The sequence below is a fragment of the Symphalangus syndactylus genome, chromosome 3, assembly GCF_028878055.3.
Source record: "Symphalangus syndactylus isolate Jambi chromosome 3, NHGRI_mSymSyn1-v2.1_pri, whole genome shotgun sequence".
NCBI classification, from domain to species: Eukaryota; Metazoa; Chordata; class Mammalia; order Primates; family Hylobatidae; genus Symphalangus; species Symphalangus syndactylus.
In genome coordinates this window covers 83,410,713-83,436,177 of record NC_072425.2, presented here as the reverse complement: position 1 = coordinate 83,436,177, position 25,465 = coordinate 83,410,713, and the positions used below count along the sequence as shown (strand labels likewise).

At 34.3% G+C, this 25,465-nt stretch overlaps 1 pseudogene; it reads left to right on the top strand.

Moving 5' to 3' along the window:
- Positions 1–2,220: 2,220 nt before the first annotated feature.
- Positions 2,221–3,134, top strand: LOC129478531 (uncharacterized protein C2orf27A-like; annotated as a pseudogene).
- The last annotated feature ends 22,331 nt before the right edge of the window (positions 3,135–25,465 follow it).

The window sequence follows — 25,465 nt, the reverse complement described above, 5'->3', positions numbered from 1 at the left end:
TAGTCATCTTATTGTCACCACGTCCTAGACTTCTATATTGCCATTAAACTACCACCTCTCTATAATCAATTTCAAACATTCTATTTCCCAAATACCACCTTCTATATTTCCAGCTCATTCTCTCTAGTCTCCCAGTTCCAAAAATAATTTAACCGTTTAGGGACATTGACCCATGGATCCAACTATCTTTCACCCAATCATATCTTCATTCAATCAATCACATGTTTACTCTTTCACTATTTTTTACCCAATCATATCTTCACTTTTCTCCTTCCTCAGTTTGAATTTCATGATCAATCATTATCACTGCCATTCATACTATTCCAATACCCTAGTTTCTCAATCACTTTACGTTAGGCTTTTAATACAGCCTTATTTAAATGCAACATTCTACTTATATCTTGTCTGCCTCTGTGCAAGTGAAAGTGGCTGGAATGATACATTAACTCTACATATCCACAACAATGCTGACTCGTTGGTTTCACTTTAAATGTATGATTCACTAACCACAAGTGGGCTCACAATACTTCATTCTATATTTCCCTTGTCTATGTACCCTCCCGGTCTCCTACTAGAATACTGCTTTATCCTCTCTCTACAACGTCAAGTGAATGTAAATAGAAAAGAACTTGTCTAGGTTTTCACTACCATCTCCACCAACAACTTCCACCTAATCATATCTACTACCTTCTCGTTCACTACTATAGATAGTCAGTGCCTTTAGATACGAACAACCCTTAATCATATGCAATTAAGCTAATATCCCCCGAAAACTCAAGAAAATTGCATAGCAATTCTCCTCTGTCTCTTTGAGGTACAATTGATTTTTCCTTCTTTATTGAAATATTGCCCAAAGTATGTAATTTTACCCCATTTAAAAATATATATATATGTGTGTGTGTGTGTGTATCAGCTATATAATTTGTGTTTTTTGTTTGTTGTTTTGTTGGTTTGTTTGTTTGAGACAGGATCTCAGTCTGTCACCCAGGCTGGAGTGCAATGGTGCAATTATGGCTCACTGTAGCCTCAACCTCATGGGCTCCAGCAATGCTCCCAACTCAGAAGGATAACAGTCCTCCAGGCAGACATCAGGCCCCAGGTAGACACTGGACTCAAGGTGTACACCAGGCCTCAAATTGACAACCAGCCCCAGAAGTACACCAAAGCCCTAGGTGTACATCAGGCCCATGCTGAACTCCAGAGTCATATGGACATCAGGCTGCAGGTAGACACTGTGCCTTAAGTAGATACGTAGGCTCCAGGTGGATATTAGACCCAAGGTACACACCCAGTCCCCATGTGATTGTCAGGCCCAGGTGAAAACTAAGGCCTTAGGTGAACATCAGGCCTTAATGGACACCCAGGTCCCAGGTTGATATCCAGATCCCAGGTGATCACCAGGTCCCTGGTGGACACCAGGCCTTAGGTTAACAACAGGACCCAATAGGCCATCAGTCCACAGCTGGATACCAGTCCCCAGGGACATAAGGCCCCAAGTGAAACATAGGCCCAAGGTGGACACCAGGCCCCAGGTGGACACTCAGGCCTGAGGAGGACATCCATCCCCTGGTGAACATCAGGCACAGGTGTCCAAGCAGGCTCTGGGTGGACATAACTGTGTACAGGTATGGAATTGACCTGTGGGGAGGGTGAGCAGTCAGCTCACCCCTGTGGGGTCCTTAGTAAGTCTTATGGTGGGAAGGGGCCGAGAGGATGGAACCTTTAAGACGCACCTTCACTTCCTTGATGACAGACCCGAACAAAACTTAGAACTCTGGTAACCAGCCTCCCATATCCTAGAGCCAGCCCCATAGCCAGCTCACTTGGTGGGAGATGTTCAGGAGAGCAAGATGTTCTCGACCCACATTTCAAGGGTCCTGCTTCAGGAATGGAAGGAGTGACAGCCTTTTCCAATGATGCCAATGTAGGCTTATTGCTCACCCCAGACACCTCTGGCCATTTAGCCAAAGGCGCCCCCAGGTATCACAGGGCAGCCCAGGGCAGGCCCTACCAGGCCAGGTTTTACCGGTGATCCTATCTGGGCCACATCTGCACATTGTCCTTGTCTGGCTGGAGATTCTGGAACCCACCGAGGCACAGGCATATGGTGAAGGGGCCTGCAGTCTGGAAGACTTTGTGGGGGTGTTGTCTTTGGGCTGGAATTCCTTTAAATTCAGTGAGGTTGTTTCCACGTTTGGAAATTCCAGTGGAAAGTGACTGATGTTGATGACTCTTTCTCCTTTTTCAGCTCCTGCTCCGTATGCAGCAATACAGGAAATTCCAGTGCCAGCTGTTGAGCCAGTGCCAGCACCACGGGAAGAGCCCCCTCCAGGGACAGCGCTGGAACTAGAGGCAGCTCCAGAGTCTTCCTGCCCCTGCCCTGGTACAGTCAAGGACCAGCCCAGGGAGGAGCTGCCTGACGTCATGGAACCTGCTGTGGCCACTGGCATTAGCCCTGGAGCTGAAAGCGTGGGTGGAGCTAGAGGTGACAGAGTTGAGGTGGTCAGCGGAGCCCCAGCCAGCAGCTCCCATGCTGCTCCCCGTCCTGGGCACAGTGGGAGCCATGGAGGCAGAGACCAGGGTGTGTTACCTGGGCTTCTCTACCTCGCTGGAGGGAGGCTTCTCTCATTCAGCAGAACTGCAGCCCTGTTGCTGCAGGACCTGTTCATTCTGCTGGTGCTGGGGGTGTATATATGCTGGCAGGAGGTGATTGAGAGCAGGAAAAGGGGCCTGCGGGGAGGGGTTCCAGCAGCTCCTCCTGCTCCCAGAGGCGGCCTCCTCCTCCAGGCATGGAGGTCTGCCCGCAACTGGGCATCTGGGCTGTTTGCCCCTAATCTGCTGCCCAGGACCGGCTCGTCTTAACAGGCGGGCAGGGGTTGAGGGGACCGGGGGCGGCTCCAAAGTGTACAGGAACCAAAACTTCCAAACTCAGCACTTGTGCCCAGGGGTGTCTATGCTGCCACCTGCCTTAGGATTTGTTCATAGTATTAGAATTACAAGTTTATAGCCTGGCGTGGTGGCGGGAGCCTGTAGTCCCAGCTACTCAGGAGGCTGAGGCAGGAGAATGGCTTAAACCCAGGAGGCGGAGCTTGCAGTGAGCTGAGATCGCGCCACTGCACACCAGCCTGGGCGACAGAGTGAGACTGCGTCTCAAGAAAAAAAAAAAAAAAAAAAAGAATTACAAGTTTATACAATCATGTTTAAACAAAGTTTGAGTTTTTGAAGCTTCATGCTTTCTTTAACTCCTTAGTGTTAGATGGTGTTTTTGAGGCTATCCTGAAAATCTCTGATAGTTGTGTCTTTTTGCTGTGGTTGTTTATGTGATTGAATTACCATCAAATCAACTGTTACTGGAAACCTTTCAGGTATGGCTTTTAGAAAACCCTGACCTACTTTTGCCAGCTTTGACTCTCCGGTTTATTGTGGAAAGAGGGATCATGTAGGTTCACTTCTCCGGCAGATCAATCACCTTTTGCCTTCAAGGATTTGGCATCAGAGTTTCCAAAAATTATGTGTACAAGCTGATATGCTGGTACTTTAGCTAATCCGGGTGCCAAAAACAGAATGCCACAGACTAGGTAGCATACAAAATTTATTTCTCATAGTTCTGGAGATGGTAAAATCCAAGGTGAAATGGTCAGCAGATTCTGTGTCTGCTGAGGGGTGGCTTCCTGATTCCTAGACAGACATGTTTTTACTGTGTCCTCACATGACAGAAGAAATGAAGGAGCTCTTTGTGGTCCCTTTGATAGGAGCACTGATCTCATTCATGAGGTCCCTAAACATATTTTTAAAAAGCTTCAACTTGATCCTTCTTCTCTCTAGAGCCACAAAAACTTTTCTCTTTTTTTTTTCTTAGCAAAACTCCTTCAAATAGATTATATTTGTTACTCATGGTGTCAAATATTTCTCCTCTTATATTTTCTTCTGTGTATAGTGTTTCTAATGATTTACCAATAACTTCAAATTGTTAAATCCAATGACATTGTTTTGTCTTTCATATCCCTTGACCTATAAATAGTTTTTGTTAGGGCCAATTACTTGTTTTCCCCTTTGACAAACCTGTGCTTGTAGGGCAAGGTCTTGCTCAATTTTCAGTGGCCCCTCTGGCTTCCTATGTATTCCTTACTTTTGAATATTATGATGTTCCAGAACTCAGCCTTCTAGCTCTTCTTTGCTTTATGGCTGTGAGTATGATAATGATCATCAAATTTATTTATCCACTTATATATATCTAGACTTATGTACTCAACTGTCAATGTAACATGTCCCTTGTATATTTAATAAACATTTCAAACTTAACTATATAAAAACTAAACTCCAGATATTCTTCTCAACACGTGCTTTTCTCAACAGGCTTCTCCATTGTGATATAGGTAACTTCATTTTTTCCAGTTGCTCAGGCCAATGGCCTACAGTCAATCTTGCAACCTCCTTTGTAACATATTCACATTTGATACGTCAGTAAATCTTGTTACTCTACATTTAAATTACATCTAGAATCTGAGCACTTTCCACTCCCAGACTGATACAAATTTGAATCAAGCTGCTATAGATTTTTGATTGTTTAATTGTTATAGCTTACTGATTGGACACCTGTTTCTGTTTTACTCCTCCGTGAGTCTACTCTTAAAGTTGCAACTGGATAAATATGTATAATTTTAATTCAGATAATACCACTTGTATAATTCAGCATCCACCTAGAAGGCATAAACTGCATAGTAATTTAAATAAAAATAGTTTAAAATAAGTAATTATTTACTGTATCAGAAAGTTAGAGTAATGAAGAATTGGCAAATAAGAAGTACAAATGATTACGTATAGGAATAACAGATATAAAGACCAGCCACTGTTCCTACATCTGAGATAAAACACTCAGTGAAAATTGTGCCTCTCTCACCCCAGAACTGGGATACAATTTATTGGAAAGGGCATGTCCACGTCTAACTAGACGATGGAGAGTTGCTGAGATTAGAATGTTAAGTGAGGGTAGAAACAATGGTAAAACAACAATATAATGTAAAATTCCTAAATAGTGCCATTGGAGATAGTGAATAAGTGTGCAGATCTCTACTGTGATACCTCATTTCTTAAAAGGACAAGGTAACGTGGAAACAACTGTTCAGTAATGTTTCATGACACCAAATTGCAGTTCCTTGTTTAACTGTGTTAACTGAGCTGGCGTTAATTTCACTAAAATGATTTATTTTATGAAATTGCTCAACTGAGTAAATATATTGTTTATCAATGTCTTGTTTTGAAGACTCTGTCTAAATCTTTCCTGCTATTTTTGTTGGTTTTCATGAGTTTGTGATTTTTTTTTTATTTCCTGAAGAAAAATCAATAGGTAAATTGTGTTATTAGCAAAGATCTAAGCAAAAGACAAAAAATACAAATAAATATGTGTGATTCAATAGAATATAAATATGTGTGTGTGTGTATCTGTATACAGACACATATCTGTGTGAATATATAGGTTGGTGCAAAAGTAATTGTGGTTTTTGTAATTAAAAGTAATGGAACTATGCATATACAGAAATATAGAACTATGCATACATACAAACTATGTATATGTTTATGTACAGAAATGTGTGTGTGTGTGTGTGTGTATATATATATATATATATATAGGCCTGCTTTTATAATACTGATAATTTTAATAATAGATAGCATAATAAAACCCAGTAGTCTTACTTAAAAGTTACAATTTCGCACAAATTTACATGTTAGCTTTTCCACTCAGTTTCTACCAACAAAAGTGCTGCATACAACTGCATAATACAAATAAAACAAATGCACATATTATGACATTCAAATGTAGCAATAGATTCAAAGTAGCATCATGATATGATTTATTTATATTGGGCAAAAAAGAAAGATGCTACTTTCAAAGCTATTTGCAAAACAATTGTTTGTAATAAACAGTTCAATTTTAAGCACCAAATTCACTTTTTAAATTGTGAAAAGGCTCATATATGGAAAACTATGCATTACTGAAGATTACAACTATGAAAATAAATACCCAAAATCAAGTTTGTGTATTTTTCAGGTGATGGTCAGCATATAATATCTAATCCTTGAAATAAAAAAGTCATAACTGCATATAATATATCCTTGTATTGTATATATTAATATCTGTTTTAGATAAAGGTTCCATCAAATAGGATGTATATATTTATATATATTTGTGTAATGTAGATTTTAAAACAATCTAAGGTTTTTAGAATGGGTAAGATTCTAAATGTAAGCAATATTATCAGCCTGTTGAAAACAAAAGCCTAAAATATAATTCAAAAATAGCCGATTTATAACATTTAACTGTTATGACAAACAAGAAGTGTTATTTCAAAATATGTCATAGATTGAAAATATTTTTTAAATATTTGAAGATAAAATTTAAAGAAATAATGGGGAATGAAAGACATATTATAAAATCCCGCATATAGTGGATACTTATTCCCCCAAATTTATGGTAAGCTATGACATTTTCTTCCAATTTTGCTTATAATTTTCTGTAGTTGCTCGCAATTCTCACCTAATTGTGTTTTGATAGATTTAGACAATTCAGTGTTATCTTTTAAAGAAGTAAAGTTGATACAGTTTAAATCTCAGATTTCCAATTTTCTGGCTCCTGCTTTCGGGATATCTCTTTTTCTTTCTGAAACCCATTTTTCTCAGCTCACAAAAAGAACCTAGGTAGTAATATATCGTTTGCAGAGCTTTATAAAGGTAATATAGATACAGTTAATAAATTCACTTGTTGCATGATAAGCAATTGTGCCTATTACTAATTTAAAGGTAATTTAAATATGTAACATTTATATCTTTATGCAATGCATTTTATTTTAAACATAAAATTCAAGTTTGCAATTATTCTTGCTCAGAAATCTAAACTAGTGAAAGTCATGTACTCAAAATGCATCATATTGTTATAAAAACATCAAAAAAGACATGAATCTTGAAACATTACGTTGTATTTTCTCTTGGGTCATCAATCAGTAAGCTAATTAATAAATTCAAATTATTACCTTAACAGTTACTGAAACCAGCCGCAAAGCTAAACTATTCTAGTAACTATCAGGCGATAGAATATTATAAGCTGTACCCAGGAGATGAGCTGCATAAAAGTATGCAGTGTGTGCATATTTTTTGTGATTTGTGAGAATACTTTTGTGAAATAAAATTTGTTTATATCTATATGAAGATAGTATTAGCTAGATAAAACAATAAAATTTGGACATGTTCTGCTTTTACCTTTATAAACTCACAAACCAAACACATATAGCAATCAAATTGCTGACACCTGTAGAATACTTAATATGAACCAAATCCTATTTTAAATTCCTTACCTACCTAAACTCACATACATTTTACCACAGACCAATGAGTTAGGTATATTAGCATGAGCATTTTGTAAATGAGAAAATTAAGTCAATGACAGTCTTAAGCAAATGGCCAAAGCTCACATAGCAGGTAAGTAGCACACACAGTGTCACACCAACGACGACCCTTACACCCACCATCATTCCCTATAACACAAGCAAAATGGTAAGTCCTGAAAGAAGTCCTATAATAAAACTTCCTCCTCATTTTCTATTACTTCCACTTCTTCTTTTTTTAAATTATTTTAATTCCTCAGGTTTTCAATTAAAGTCATGTCTAATGAGTTGACATTCAAATACTCTTATGTAACTCAATGTTAAATGAAAAAGCAGACACAATTACAATATTAAGTGATATCTTTAATGAATATATTTAAAAAGCAGTTTCATAATTCTATTAAGTTTAGTAATTATCTCTGACAATACCCTTTATTCACTGTATGTTCTACCAGGGAGCAAAACCTGATAAACAGACAAATAAAATGAGGGTCTTACGGAAAACACTTCAGTATAACTTTGCAGTGAACCTAAAAAAATCTTTTAGACTTATCATATTTCAATTTTCCCAACCACTACATCTCAAAGTCTTTTTAAATTAATGTATTATTCATATAAATATTAGTTATAATTCTGCAGAGTGTGGCCACTGCTTCTCCCATCCTCCTTTCCCAAGGACTGTGGGGATTGCTATAGGGCTGGTAGGTAGTTTACCATCCCTTCTATAGGCATAGATTTGGCACTGACACCACAGCTTCATAACCCCCACCACTGCCAGCTTCCCCTGCCTCTTATCCTAGATCCAGTCTGTTCTTGTTCATTGAGAATCCTGTGTTCCCACTTCAGTGACACCTGAATTGTTTTTTATTGTCTTCAAGGAGGTAAGGCCCCATTAAAGGATGAACTTGTAATAAATTGGAATTTCAAATAAACCTCATGTACTTTTGTTTATAAAGAAAAAAATATTAGTTATAATTTAGATTATATATCATTTGGTCTATCATATTTAAATTGGAGGCAACTTACTATAACATATGGAGTGTGATTTAAATACTGGGTTAAAATATTGACTCTTGCCATTATTAGCTGTAAAACTGAGTGAGTCACAAGCTCTTTAAATCTCAATTTCCTAAGCTATAAAATTCAGATGATAGTAGTTCAATGTCATGAGATTATTGGATATAATGTATAGGTAAGTGATTTGTAATCTTTAAAATATGTAGATATTTATTATTATCTTATTGATATAACAATGTCTTGAATTCCATGCTGGGGATTACCTAACCAGTAAGAATATCTCATAAAGAAAGTTTTATGTTATTTATGGAGTTAGCTTGTGGAGTTACCTTCAATTTCTAGTTATAGATCTCTGTTATCTAGTGCATTGTACTGTATTATATGCTTTATATAGATTATGCACCTTTTATTGTAATCATAAAAAATAAGAGGACTGTGTGCCAGAATGAAGTATTAATAACTGCTGTTTGCAACAAACTTTTCCAAAAATTGAATTTCTTTTTCTTCGAAAGTGAGCCTCTCCAAAAAGTAATTCTGAAGAACTTTATTCTTTAATTTGGAGGGAACTTGTAGGGATAGTTGTAGAAAACACACTCTACGCTGCCTAAATGTTGTAACTACTTAAATATTAACTTCTGGATGACAGTTAATATATAAAATCAACAGTCAATTTATCAAAAATCAGAATTTTGCATTTGTGTGTACATAAAAGCAGGTTTCAATCATAAAGCTTCTCACAATATGTTTTTATTATCATGCTCACAACAGAGATACACATTAAATATCAACCATCAGCTGCAAATATAAATTATCCAATTGCTTTGGAAGCCTTCAAGTAAATTACAATTTTGTCATTTAATATTTCTCTTTAGATTGTAATAAATGTTAATAGTAATAAGGCTTACGTAGGAAAACAAGTATCAGACAGAGCTCATGTCCCTGGAGAAAATGATGGAGCATTCCTGTACACTAGTGATAGAAATTTTATGTGTGGGGATGCTCATTTGACAAGTCTGAAGAAGAAACTATTGCTTCAATATTTATATCTCTATTTTTCCACATCTAATTTAATGACCCATTTAACATGCTTATAATTCCTGAGATAATATTAGAAATGTGTTTCATAATTATGTCTCAATTCTTACATGGTATTTAAATTCTAGGGCATTACATATTACTGATCTACCTAGGTAATAACTTGAGACTTAACTCCTTATTGATTAAGATTCACTAATGCTGAAGGTTTAGGTAGCTTATTAAAGTGAAACTTTTTCATTTGGTCAAAGTGTGAAGTTGTCAGTGAATGAACTCTGTGCTGTGTAAACAAAATGGTCATAAAAATACCAATAAACGCTAGAGACACAGAATTGCCTCTGAATTTAAGTCCTTTTCTAGAACACATTTTTATCAGATAACTACATTTCACAATTCTCTTCAGATATCACTTATACTTTTTTAATCTAAAATACCTGAGCTAGCATTACCTCCTTGACCCAGAAGCCCATCAAAAGGCAGTCTTGGTTGTAATGATATCATCCCCATTTCATATTTGCTTTTGGAAGACAAGAGTCAATTAAACTTCCTCATTGCTCTAAGAAGTATCAGATTTGGCAGCAGTATTACTTATGCTCTAGCAAAACACAAGGAGGTATTATTCTTTGCCATCCAATATTGATACAATTTTTTAAATTATAAATGTGTTATCAATAAAATACTTTCATAAAATTACAGTTCTATTCATGAATCTCTGTTTAATCTTTCTTCAAAACATGAACTTCACACAATCCACTAGGGGCTATCTTAGAATTAAAAATGTTTACTTTAGAAGGGCTGCTTTAAAATGGTCCTCTAAAATCAGGCTATAATATTATTCAACAATAATGAGTTTACCTAAATCTACATTGAAAATTTTAGCAGAGCCTGCTTCCATGTATTTACACATTTCTTTTTTATCAGAAAATAGAAATCTGAATTAATTAAGCTGTAATGAATGACAAAGTATTATAATACAGAAAACCACAAAGCAGACACTGATTACTTTGGGGGACAAGACTCAGAAAGGGATTTTCTTCAATTGGCCATGACATCTGTTAATGGTCTCATAAAACATAGCCTGAAATGTTTTGTGTTTTTTAGAGGATTAAGGTCTTTTGGTTTATTATACTCATGGTCAAGCTTTCTCAAAAATTATTCATATTTTGAATTATGTTATTTCTGTTAAGAAGGGTAAATGCTGAGTGTGAAAATAAGGAGAAAAAAAGGCCAGTAGTATCCAGGGATCTTCTCTTTTGTCAATTATTGTACTTGCTATCTTTTCTCTTTCTTTCAATATGCATTACACTGCTACTTCTTTGAAATCTCTTAATCTTTTCTATACAAGTTTAATGATGTAGTTATCCTATGTCGACTAAAATTTCCCTTTGGATTTCACTACTGAGAGCCATTTTGTATTTTTACAACTTATATCCTTCCAAAAAAAAGAAGCAGATTTCAGCTGCCACAGAGACAGTCTGAGGGCAAGATCAAGCTGGGCATTGCTAAGGAGGAGGCTGTGCAAAGACCTTAAGATATCTCTATTTGGGTATTTCAAATAGAATATCATTTTTACCCATATATTTTTTGTTTACAGTGAGTTTCATAACTACTCATCCAACCCTGGGTTATCTCTGAGAAGACAGTGCAGGATGATATCTCCTTTAGAATTGGAAAGTTGCTGTGAGAGATTTCACATACTGGTGAGGGTTACTTTCCCATTGTATCGATGTGGAAAGGACTTTCAGTGGAAGGGTGGGGAGTAGAAACTTCTTTGAAAACTTAATGTTTCAGTTGAGTTACGGTCATGGTTTATAAGGACTTCCTATATTTACAAAGAGATAGAGACATATATACATTATGAAGAATTGGCTCGAAGAATTGGCTCAAAGAATTATGAAGACTGAGACACTCCCTGCTTTATTGTCTGAAAACTGAAGACCCAGGAAAGCTATTGGTGTTATTCTGTCACATCTGAAGGCTTGAAAACTAGGGGAGCTGATGTTGTAAATCCTACCTAGTCTAAGAGCAGAAGAAGAGATAAGTTGTCCCAGTATATCAGTGAAGCAGGAAAAACAGAAGGGCAAATTTCTTCTTCCCCAACTTTTGTTCCATCCTGGCCCTTGATGGATTGGAAGGTGTCCATCCACATTCAGAAAAGCAACCTGCTTTACTGAGTTCACTGATTCAAATGCTAATCTCATCCAGAAACACCCTCACACCAAAATGACCAGTCATGTTGACACATAAAATTATCCATCGCATGCCTTTAGTATTGTGATTGAAAATTAGAACATTTAAACCGCTGGACTTTAAGTAGGTAGGCTGATAATATGGGTAAGCAGGTGGCTATGATGTAGGTAATGGGGATAAAAGCAGAAAGATTTATGTAGCCCACAGACTACAAATATTCAATTGAAGAATTGTTCTGAGAGAAGAAAATGTTGCAACACTATTGTGGCTAAAATTAAAGGCTTGAAATAATGCCAAACCAAACCATTTTTCACTTAATTTGTGAACTATCATTGCAGTTTTGAATTTTAAAAATAAAGAGAGATGTGAGGAGAAAAAGCTGTAGGGAGTAAAACCCTTGTGCAGGGCTGGTCCCTGGTTTGTGACCTAAGCAGCCATGGTGCTCCCTTCTTAGGAGGGCTTTGTGCCTGGCTTAATGCTCTGCTACCTCCATCTTGAAATTTTTAATAATATTTGAACAAAAGTACACATTTTTCATTTTGCACTGGGCCTCTAAAACTATGTAGCTGGTCCTCCACTTATGCTATGTTTATACAGTTGCATTTTCGTTGGAGCTTGGGATGATCTTGGTGAGACTGGAGGGGTCTTCACATGTAGCCTGAGATATGCCTCACTCTTGCTACGCAAGTATTTGTTCTTCTGCTTGAAAGTAAGTGTGTTTAACATATTATGAGCATTTTTCATAATTTTGGGGAAGGTAATTTCTTGAGGCATCATGATTTTCCACATAAACGGAATGAGAATTATTTGAAAAATAATTGTGCTTTATCTGAAGATTCTTCATCTAAACGTTGTTAGGAAATTGTATCTGCTGGGTATTTTAAAAAATTATGTCAACGCTTATAAATGACCGACTTGATTTAAAATTCATTAAAGAGCAATTAACCAGTTTAAATCATTAAGGGGCAACTTGTACACCAAACAATGATTAGTTGGAATTATTTATGTATAATTCATACACTAGGAAAAAATTTTATATTTGGCTACTTAAACATCCAAATTTTATTAAATCAGGGAAAATTATCTAGATAATGGGGATCAACTGTGTGCATAATTTTAATGCATATATAGTTTTTAAAAGGGTGCATGCTAGTCTTCATTGATTACAAAGTTAATTTGTCTAATAGAAAACACATTTTTGAAATATATCTTAAACATCTTGAGAGTCATCTTTGCTATATTATGAGATAAATATTATTTTCTTCTCTTTGCACATATTTAAAATATTATATTAGAGTACAACATGCATATAAAAATGTACAAAATATAAGTATACATACCAATAGATTTTTCAAAAAATGAACATACACAGAAAGAAAACATACTATTGCTAATCTAGAAAGTTCCCCCGTTGCTCCTTCCAGTCATCAATACCCAAGAAAGGCCAACCTCTATCCTGACTTGTAATAATGTCATCTGTCCATTTTGAAACTTATTTAATCCAAAGCATAGAGTATACAATCTTTTGTGACTGGACTTCTTTGCTCAATATTGTGCTTGTGGTATTTATCCACATTGCCGTAAATGGAAATGGTTCATCTTATTTTTATTGCTCAATAATATTTCACCTTATGATTCTAAAATTGGCTTTGCTTACCATAATGTTGTAGATGAAAAATTTAGTTTTTCCATTTGAACTGGTATTAATATTTTTGCTTGTATATACTTACTTTTCAAATTAATGAAAAAGATAATTTGAACTGCACTTTAAATGGAGAGGATTGTCTTATGGAGACATTTATCATAAGAAGCTTATTTTCATGTAAGTTGAGTTTCTTTTACGCTATTTTCAAGACAAGAGCTATCACAGTTACACAGTACTTTACCATTTATAAGAATGCTGTCTAGATTTCTCCTTAGAACAATGTCTATTATTACTAGAATATGGATTTTATAACTTTCCACAGTTGATATGTTCACTAGAAGAAGGCAGGTCAACATTTTACTGTTTTCCAGCACCATCACTTAATGCATTTAAATGCATTTTGATATATAGTATCAAGACAAACATACTAATGTGAAACTCTGCTCCAAATATTTTTAAACTGTTTTATTTAAGCATAAATCCTTTCTTATATAAAGTAAGACACCCAGGGTTTTGACACAGCTCTTAGTGCTTTTACAATAATTACTATATTTATAGTTATTCAGAAAAATCAATATTTCATTGAAAGTTTCAAACTGTGACTATCACACAATAAATTTAATAACATGAAATGAAACAATGACATTGTCTCAAGTATTTTATTTTACTAATTCTTTTATAAATAGATGAGCAGGGTAGGTAAATAGCATAATAGGAAAAATTCAATTCCTTCGTCATTATTTCTCAAATCAATATTTTATATTCTTCTTTTATTATATGCTAAAGGATCTCTTAGTAGAAATAAATCATGACAATCTTCTCCAAGGCTTCCTGTAACCTACTTAGGAATAAATTCCTAAAATAAATAAATTCCTAAATAGGAATAAATTTCTATTTAATTAAGAAGTAGAATAGCTGCACATGGAGATTAATAATTAGAGTATAAGGAAAAAGTAAAACAAGATGTCCTGAATTTTTCATTTGTTCTGGATTCAGTGACAAGTTTACACTGATTATTTGACATAGGGCACAGAATTAGAATTGACTTGCAGTTAAATAGGTTAAAAGTCATAGTTTTGAATAGGGTAGAGATTTGAATTTAAATAGTGATATGTTTTGGGGCATAATTTAAGAAGGATTTTGACAAGATTGGGATTGCAATGCAAAAATTTTTTCAATGTTTTTCACATGAGAAATGGAGGGAATTAAGAAAAAAATGCGTATTTAGTGGTTACTTTCAGTGTTATTTATGTGACAATAATTTATATAATTTATATAATTCATCTTGTTTAACTAAAAAAAGTTAATTTATAATTGGTTAGAAGTAAGTTACAGAACTGAAATTTGAATCTGTCTCACTGACACTTTAGGTCATATATTTTCTTTCATACACATAACTTGGGTTTATGACCCCTTGAAAGAATGGTTATATAAACCTGCTTGCATATGTAATTTTATATCAGAAACAGCTTTGCATTTGGGGGAGGGGAGGGCAGGAGGGGAAACATGAGAGCGCTGAGCATAGTAACTATTTATCAAAGAGGTGGGCAGGTAAAACCAAGAAAATGTTATTAAAAGATAAATAAATATGCACAAGTTATGACAAATTTTATTGAAAGCTGTGCTGGGAATTAGATAATATATTTTCTATTTATAATTTGTTATTAGCGTGTGATATATTGTGTTTGTTTTGGATCTCTCAGGTGCTATACTATTCTAATATGTAAAAGAGTAAAAATAAGATTGGCAGCTGCGGGGAGATGAGCAAAAGAGCATCAGTGAGAGGTAAGCAAGTCTCAAATTTATGATGTGATCAATTCAGAAAAAAATATAAAACTAACATGAGATATGGCTTTAAAATGTCTTTTTAAATAACATACTTTTTATAATTCCACCATATGTTAGACAACTGATTTGATCGCATTATTGTGACAGAAAAAGAAACATAGCAATTCAAAAGTTGTTATTAGGCTTAGCAGTTTGATGAATGATATGAAATCCAACGGGGCACAGAAAAATACCACGAAGTCTTATGACAAAAGCACAGAACATCATAGTAAATAAAAATCATGCAGATTACACTGGAATCTTCTTAAAATTTAGAGGCATCTTACATCAACATTTGCATCATATATATTTTTCATTGAGCCAAGATGTATGCCTTTTCAGTAGCTGAACTAATTCACCAAACGTCTAGTAGAGGGTCAACCTAAAGAACGAACATATTCCTGCCTCAAACCTTTTCCATATATTGTTCCATCTTCCTAGATTAGAGCACAAGGCCTTTATAACATGAATATGACACTTCTTAACATTCAGATCTAAAGCTAAATATAACAACTTCAGCAAAGACTGTTTCTGATGGCTCCTTTTCTATCTGGTTTCTTCAAGTGAATTAAACCCTCTTGCTCTAAGATATTCATTGTTTTTATTGAATTATTTTCTTTCAAATGCACCTAGACTATGGCTAGTGATGAACCCTCTTGGGATTACTTGGAAAACAATCACTAATATCATTTTCTATGCCCTGTGGTATAGATGAGGAATGCTTTTTGATAAGGGACTTATCTTCTGCCTTTTTTCTCCCATTTAGGTGATAATCCAATTTCTATCCCATTAATTTTCTTCAACATACTTATCAATGCCTGAATTCATCTTATCACTTTGTTAAGATGGTCATTTATTGCCTGATCTCAGTGTAAACTCCAGAAAGAAGGAGCAAGATGTGTTTTCTATAGTGCTAACACCCCAGGGGCAATTAGTAAGCACATAGCACAGTACACAATAATTGAATGATTTATAAATATTAATCAATATTTTCTCACTGGTTATCACAGTGACCATTTGAAAGCTCAACCTGGTGACAAGTAATTCTATTACTATGTTTTCTCCAAAAATGAGAAACAGAGTTTAGTAAATCCTCTTATATACACCGGTTTAACTATGAGAAATTGGAAAGAAGTTTCCTTTGAATGTTTGCCTAAATCACAGACTGGTTGCTTCTCCAATTTCTTCCATCACTTAATTTCCTTAATTACAATATTGTCACATATTCCTTCTAGCATAACAGCTGGGCGGGGTACAACTGATTGCTATCATTTGGACATTTTCTACAGCATGGGACTAATATGCCAAAGAATTGCAATATTGCTGCTGTCATTGCTATTATAGCATTGTTAAAAGAATTCATTACAGTTAGGGAAATAATGACAGATATAGTTCATCTTCTTTACTGTAAGAAATGGTACAAAGCCAAATTCACACAGATGTATCCAAATGCAGTTACTTCTGTGTGTGTAAGTATATATGTGTAGAAACTTTTGCCACTGGAAGTACTAAACTTTATATGGCAATGTTATTAAAATAAAATATCAACACCACTGACTAAAATTAGATCTCAATTAACAGAAAATATAAATAATATTTTGAGAGTTTGAAAAGAATAAGTGGTAAAATTCAGAAATATTAAAATTACATAAGAATTTTTGTTTGGGTTTTTTTTTTTCAAGAAAAGAAGAGGTGCTTTGATATGTTATTCACATTCTCAGAAGTATTAGTTTATGCCATGTATTATACATTTCAAAATTGCCAGAACAGAAGATTTTGAAAGTTAACCTAGCCAAGAAACGAAAGGGTTTGAGGTGATGAACGTGCTGACTACTTTGATTTAACAAGGATCAACATATACATATACTGAAACATCACACTGTACCCCATAAACATGTAGACTTATTATGTGTCAATTGTAAACAAAATAAAAACCAAAAAGACTAGAAGCCCTTAGGTGACAGAGTGAGTTTGCATCATGTCTATTATTTTTACATACAATGCAGACAAAGCACTCTTAATTTATGTATGCCCACCCTTAGAATAGACACAGTATTAGTACATTCTTCATAGTTAAATAGGATGAAACAATTGAGGCGATGAATGCAAAATTCTTATCAAAGTGTCCTGCATTCTGTAAATACCCATATAAGGTGTTTTTGCCTCTTGACCTTCATCTCCAATCATTAATAGTGACCATTCTTTGGTTGGTCATTCTTTCTTCTGCCTAAATAAGGAAATCTTTTTTTTTCTTTTTGCTATAAGGAACTAGCTGAAAGGTAATAATGATCTAATTATTATTGTCTGAAACCTAATTTGTAGTATAACTCAAGCAAAGTTCTGTCAGGGGAAAAAAGAGAACGTCTTATTTAATTAATTAGTTTTGCACATCATATATTTTGGCACATGAAGAATGCCAACTAGATCTGATAATATATATGTAAATTTCACAGAGGCACACAACCTGCCAGGCTTTTATTTCGTTGTGGTGGAGATAGTCATGATTACTGTAATGTGATTTATTTGATTAGAGAGACATGTATTTTCTTCAGCAGACTAGAAACATTTTAGAAAAACTTGAATTTTCTATGAAAATTTAGTACTGTTATTATGAAATTTCATGTATCTATAAAGTATATCTCTTCCAAAGTTATAATAATTTTGACATCCCTAGGAAATATATAGGTATAAATAAAACCTATTTTGATTCAAATGTGAATAACCCAATTTATTTCTAAAAAATTATATTTTGAAATCAGTTCATTCTTAAACATTAGCCAGGCATTTTAGGAAAAAAAATTGTGTTAACAGAGTTTATAGCCTTGTCTTCCTCTTTCTATAGGAAACATTTTCTTTACCAGGTATACTATGATTTGAAAACAGTACAAAAAATACCATTTGCAGATTTACTTACTGAATTTCATGTTCCATCGCCTATTAAAATTTACCTTGAAACTTAAAAATAGGCTTAAATTTATTTAAAGAAAATAAGACTGAGGTAGAACTTTGTACCATACTAAGTAAACCAAGTAAACTTTTCCTCAAAACAAAACTTTGATGACTCTTACAGTAAGGCATGAATTATAATTAACAAATCATAAAGTACTATTTAATGACAGAAAATTTCTTACTATTATCATACCTACATAATAAGGCATGAATAATGCATGGCCTTTTGGAGTATGCTTCTTAACTCAGATTTAGTGAACTGATATAAATATTCAAGTTTGATCTTAAAAGAAATGAGGAAGAGACAAAGGCAGTAAAAATTAAGAAAGAGACAATTCCACTAACTTAAAAATGATTTATTCAAAACTATGAATATTTAATGCCTACTATATATAAGACACTCTCTGAGGTGCTGGTAATAGATTTAAAGATAAATAAAATATTCTCAAGGAATCTGTGACACAGAAGTCAACACACACATTTATACATGTAGCTAATATCTAATGAGAGCAAATAATTAATATATGGACCTAACCAAATGGACAACACAGAACTACAATTCTGTAAAAATTAAATAATGATTTACAAAACTCATAAGTTACAAGTATATTAAGTTTGGCAATGCATATTTACAGTGTCCAAAAATAATCCACAGTATTTCCGACATTTTTCTCATCTAAAAATATTTCTTAGATTAGCTTTGAAATAAAATTGGAAGATATTTTAATTGTCATGGTTGCCTATTCTGCTGACACTGCTTAAATTAACTTATTTTCTTTCAATCACGTGGAGTAGATAGAACACATTCTTTTCTAAAATTGCGTTCATTTATTTCCAGGTATAATTTGGGAGAGTGAGCCCTCAGGATCCAGAGAGGAAATTGTTAATATTATTTATTATATCCTTAGGGCCATATATACACAGGGCAGAAGAGAACTAATTATGCCAAAGAAAGGTTCTTCTCTATGGACTTGACACAATAATGGAGCCTCTGATTTCTTTCAAAAAGTAACAAGCTGAAGAGGTTTAATAGAAGCCATTTTTATTAGAAGGCTTGAAGGAATTACAGTGTTTTGGACAAGGAACACAGAGAAAATTGAAACTAAGTTTTGTATATTTCAATTTAAAGTCTGCTTTAACAGGTAAAGTAGGGTAAAGTGGTGGAAATTTGATAATACGGAAAAATGTTTCTATATATTTGCAGAAAAAAACCTGGACAAATTGTAATAGGATGTAAAAGTATGTATATAATTTAGAATTAACAGAAAAAAAAACTCAGTGCCTTAAAGAAGGAGCTGATTTCATTTATATCACGTAGGATAAACTAATAGAATTTTAATATTAATACCTTCAGTACAGTGAATTAATCTCAGGATAACCACTTAAATGTTTAGCTAGTTCATTTTAAAATAGAAGATGCACTACTTTACTTATTATATAGCTTAGAGATTGCACATAAAGATGAAGGATTATGATATTAAATCTACAAACACATGTCTATGTTTGGGGGCAACCTAAGTGTATATGTATATGTTGACAATGTGTGTATGACTATGACTGTGACTATTTATTAACCATCACTATGAAAATGTAAAATGTAGTGAAAGTATTTTTATAACTTAACTGAACCACTATGAGTTTTTTGTTTTGTTTTGTTTTTTTGAGACATGCTCTTCCTGTGTCATCCAGGCTGGAGTGCAGTGGTGCAATCATGGCTCACTGCAGCCTTGAACTCCCAGGTTCAAGCAATGCTCCACCTTAGCCTCCTGAGTAGCTAGGACTACAGGCATGCATCACCATGCCCCATGCCACCATGCCTCATGCCACCACAGTTACCACAACTTGCTAATTTTTGTATTTTTTGTAGAGACGGGATTTTGTTAGGCACACCCAGGCTGATCTGGAACTCTTCGGCTCAAGCCCACATCCTCTCATAGTGCTGGGATTACAGGTGTGACCCACTGTGCCTGACCACCTCTATGAATTCTTAAATATACTATATGACTTATGCTATTTTCCTTTGTCTATATTCACAAGTGACATTCACCTGATGATTTATATATTTTATTTTATGTATATTATCTTTTCTTTGTTCACAAAGAATATAGAAATGACAATATGTATTAAGTAGGTCCCATTTCTTCATTCCATTGTGTTTGATGTTTTAGTATCATTGGTAACTTTTTTTTTGTCAGAACATTGTTGTACAACAGTTGATCATTGAAAACTACTTTCATTATAATCTTCTAAAGTACTCTTAGGAGATAATCAGGAAAAAACATACAGATAAATATATAGATATATTGTGGGAAATCAGGGACCCTGAATGGAGGGACCTGCTGTAGCCGTGACAGAATAACATAAATTGTGAAGATTTCATGGACATTTATTTATTCCCCAGATTAATACTTTTATAATTTCTTACACCTGTCTTTACAACAATCTCTGAAGATAAATTATGAAGATTTCATGGACATTTATCACTTCCCCAATCAATACTCTTGTGATTTCCTATGCCTGTCTTTACTTTAATCTCTTAATCCCATCATCTTTGTAAGCTGAGGATGTATGTCACCTCAGGACCCTGTGATGATTGTGTTAACTGTACAAATTGTTCATAAAGCATGTGTGTTTAAACAATATGAAATCTGGGCACCCTGAAAAAAGAACAGGATAACAGCGATGTTCAAGGAACAAGGGATATAACCGTTGGGCCTGACTACTTGAGGGGCCAGGCAGAACAGAGTCATATTTCTCTTCTTACAAAAGCGAATAGGAGAAATATCACTGAATTCTTTTTCTCAGCAAGGAACAGCCCTGAGAAAGAGAATGCATTCCTAGGGGGAGGTCTCTAAAATGGGCACGCTAGGAATGTCTGTCTTATACAGTTGCAGACAAGGGATGAAATAAGCCCCAGTCTCCCGTAGCGCCTCCAGGCCTATTAGGATGAGGAAATTCCTGCCTAGTAAATTTTAGTCAGACTGGTTGTCTGCTCTCAAACCCTGTCTCCTGATAAGATGTTATCAATGACAATGCATGCCCAGTGGGACATGAAACTTCATTAGCAATTTTAATTTCACCCTGGTCCCGTGATCTCACTCTGCCCCCATTTGCCTTGTGATATTTTATTGCCTTGTGAAGCATACAATCTCTGTGACCCACACCCTATTCATACACTCCCTCCTTTTGGAATCCATAATAAAAACTTGCTGGTTTTGTGGCTTGGGGGGCATCACGGAACCTGCCAACATGTGATGTCTCCCCTGGACACCGAGCTTTAAAATTTCTCTCTTTTGTACTCTTTCCCTTTATTTCTCAGACCGACCGACACTTAGGGAAAATAGAAAAGAACCCACGTTGAAATATCGGGGGCTGGTTACCTCGATATAGATATATTTTTAAAATCAAAGAGACATTATAATGTTCTCTTATTGTATCTCTTATTGAATGGGACTTTCTTTCTTTCTCTCTCCCTCTCTCTGTCTCTCCTTCTTCCTTCCTTCCTGGCTTCTTTCCATCCTTGCTTCCTTTCTTTTTTTCTTCCTTCTTTGGATATTGCTGTGAACACAGTGTATAGACGAAGTAAAATCCTCTCTGCTTAAATCATGTTCTTATGCACATAATAGGCTAACACTATGGATACGCAATCTACTATTTGAAAATAGTTCATTCAAGACTAATCTCACTTTATTCACGATTGTTATATCTTGACTTATGTCCCTCCAAAACTTCATATGTTGAATTGTATTCCAAAACATCAGAATTTGACTGTCTTTGGACATAGGGCCTTTAAAGAGGTAATTAATTTAAAATGTTGTCTTTAGAATAGATCCTAATCCAATATGATTTATTAGAAGAGGCAATTAGGATACAGACAACACAGTGGGTCAACCTATGTGAGGACACAACTAGAAGGTGGCCATCCTCAAGCCAAGGAAAGGGGCCATAGAAGAACTTAACTTGCCAATGCCAACACCTTGATCTTAAACTTCCAGGCTTCCGTAATTGTGAGGAAGTATTTTTATGTTGTTTAAACTACCCAACCTGTGGTATTTTGTTATGGCAGACCTAGTAAACTAAAACAACAACTTAGATGCTTGTGCGTTTAAAGGTTGTAACTTTAACATGCTTTCTTTTTGTTCATTCACTCTCATGTATGTGTCTACATTCTCTTAGGTTAACTTTTTCAAATGTATGACTTTGAGTACAATCTTATTGCTGCTGATGCCGACCAAACCTTAGCCTCTAAATAATTAGACTCATATAAAACTGATTAGTGGATATATAATTTATTGTTCCATGGGTTTCACAAACTCAGTATGTCCCAAATGAATTCTTCATTTTTTCTACAATTCTGTTCATGTGCTCACATATTTTCTATAGCAGTAAGTGGTGGGATATTCTAGTAAGTAGACCAAATATGGGAATCTATAATTTCTTTGGCAAGTGCATAATCTGATAATTACTATAATGTGATCTTGTCCAGTTGGACAAGTCCCCCAATTATAATTGTCTCCCATTATTTTATAGTCTTGAAATTTTTCACTTATAAATAAAAGAATTAGTTTTTCAAATTGAATGTAAACAAGAAACCAATACCAAACTAAACAAGCACCAAACAAATAAAAATGATTATAATATTTATTAGGATTGCCTGGAACATAAACATAAATATGAGTATAGTTAATATCTAAATGATACTGAGACTTCATAGCCATGAAATTTTTATATATTTTAAATTATTCAGGTGTTATTTTCTTTCAGCATAGTTTTATATTTCTCTGGATACCTTTGTTAAATTTATTATTGAATTTATGCCTATGCATTTTATATTTTTTATTAAAATTATAAGTGACATCCTCTATTAAAGAATATTTTCTAAATGACTGTTGCTGGTTTATATAAATGCAATTTATTTTTGCATTTAATTTATATTTAATGTAGGTATTTTGAGTTTTCTTTGTAGGAGATAATATAAACTGCCAATATTCACACTTTTTTTTATTAAACACTTTATACCCATTATTGATTTTTCATCATGTACTCCACAATATCTTTTACTACAAAGTTGTTGTTATCTTTTCTATTGTTCAGGTTTTTATGAAATTCTCAGTATTTTACTGTGATGTTTACTGAAGGTTTTTGTAAATACCCTTCATTATGTTAAGTAAGTTTTCTTCTCTGATATGTTGTAAGAATTTTTATTATGAAAGAATTTTAATTTTTTCAAAGCTATTTTCTGCTTCTATCAACATGACATTATGCTATTACTTTTCCTTAATTATTAACATGGTGAATATATTTTATTAGTTCTGTAATATCAAACTTTACATCCTTATAAGTAATGTAAAACAGGATGTTTGATTTATTGATATTAGGTTAACTGCTTTTTTTTAAACTGATAATTTAAGTACTTTTAAAATCATTTGTTAAACTTCAAGAGAAACATATAAAGATTACATTGTTCTCATAGTTATTTAAAGATTAGTAGCCCTCTTAAATTCTCTGGAAAATTACTATACAATTCTAGTATATATTTGTGAAACTGCTTCTCATCTTGAAGCAATAAAGCATTTGAGAAAAACACTGGAATCAAGTTCTATCATCTCCAATTAGAATCTTTATAGTTTTAGGAACAATTTTTCTGCCTCACTTTTCTCATCTACAAAATAAGGATAAAATATTATCTATATATATGGTTGTTTTGAGAATAAAATAAACATAATGTACTATAATAGTGTATTTTATAACTCTACATAAATAAGAAATAAAATGCTATTGTTACATATAATTATTATCTTGTGTAATTAAGTTCCGGTGTATTTCAGTTAAAACTACTAAACAAACAATTAAAAATGAGGATAAATAGAGTTTTCTAATGGTATTACTCTTTTATCATCTTTTCCATTCAAATAGGCATATATTAGAAATATTAATTTTCAGAAACTAGACAATCATGGAAAAAATTATACTCTGTCTGTATATGTACAATATTTGTACGTTCTTAGAACTGTGGACTAATTAAAACTTTTATAGTTATATGGATTTTGTTACTAGATGATTAATTTCTTAACATTCTTTAAAATTTTCTTTCTCTTGTAACAAACATTATATATACATTTTAAAATATTATTATGGTTTCATGTCATGAATGATAGTAAACAGCTGAACTATCTCATTTGATATTAAAAAATTAGGATTGTGAACCAATAATTAATTTCACAAAATTACAACAATAAATTTCATAAGTCTGTATATTCATGAACTCCAGAATAAAATATGAAACTACACAAGGAAAACATTAACTGAAAGCAAAGTAGCAAGATGTTATCAACATTTTTTGCTCGTATCTACCTCACCACATTGCCAATACAAATACAATTTTTAAAGGAAGACCTTTATAGAAATTGATCCAAATACTTTTTGCAAGTACACAGAGTATTCCTAAATAAATACAGCAGAAGCTTCTCCATTCCTTGAAATGATAAGTTAAAAGAAAAATCACCTCAGCCACGCGCGGTGGCTCAAGCCTGTAATCCCAGCACTTTAGGAGGCCGAGGCGGGCGGATCACAAGGTGTCAGGAGATCTAGCCCATCCTGGCTAACACTGTGAAACTCCGTCTCTACTAAAAAATACAAAAAATTAGCCAGGCGTGGTGGCGGGCGCCTGTAGTCCCAGCTACTCAGGAGGCTGAGGCAGGAGAATGGCATGAACCTGGGAGGCAGAGGTTGCAGTGAGCTGAGATACAAGTCAAAACTCATCACATAAGTTGTCTTTATTTATCGTCTTTTTAATGTTTACCAAAAGTAAATGCTATAAAATTACAGGTCCTTTCAATTTCATTTCATTGTTTATAGAATACAAATTTCCAAATAAAAATAGAAACTTCATTAAAAGATTAATTCCATGTTTAGTAGTTGCTGTTTATATTAAATATTTTATGTCTTTGGAATCTCATATTTTAATGGCTTGCAGTTACCAGCTTGCTATTATAAGGAAAAATTATGAAGACCTCATTTTGGCAAACTTTGCTTTCTTTCTTTATTTTTTTTTTTTCGAGACGGAGTCTCGCTCTGTCACCCAGGCTGCAGTGCAGTGGCATGATCTCGGCTCACTTCAAGCTCCGCCTCCAGGATTCACGCCATTCTCCTGCCTCAGCCTCCTGAGTAGCTGGGACTACAGGCGCCTGCCACCACGCCCGGCTAATTTTTTTTTTTTTTTTTTTTTTTGTATTTTTAGTAGAGACGGGGTTTCACCGTGTTAGCCAGGAAGGTCGCGATCTCCTGACCTCATGATCCGCCCGCCTCGGCCCCCCAAAGTGCTGGGATTACAGGCTTGAGCCACCGCGCCCGGCCTGCAAACTTTGCTTTCAATAATAAAAGTTCATAAAAAGCTTTCAAGTCTGAAGTATTTTTGTGCTCT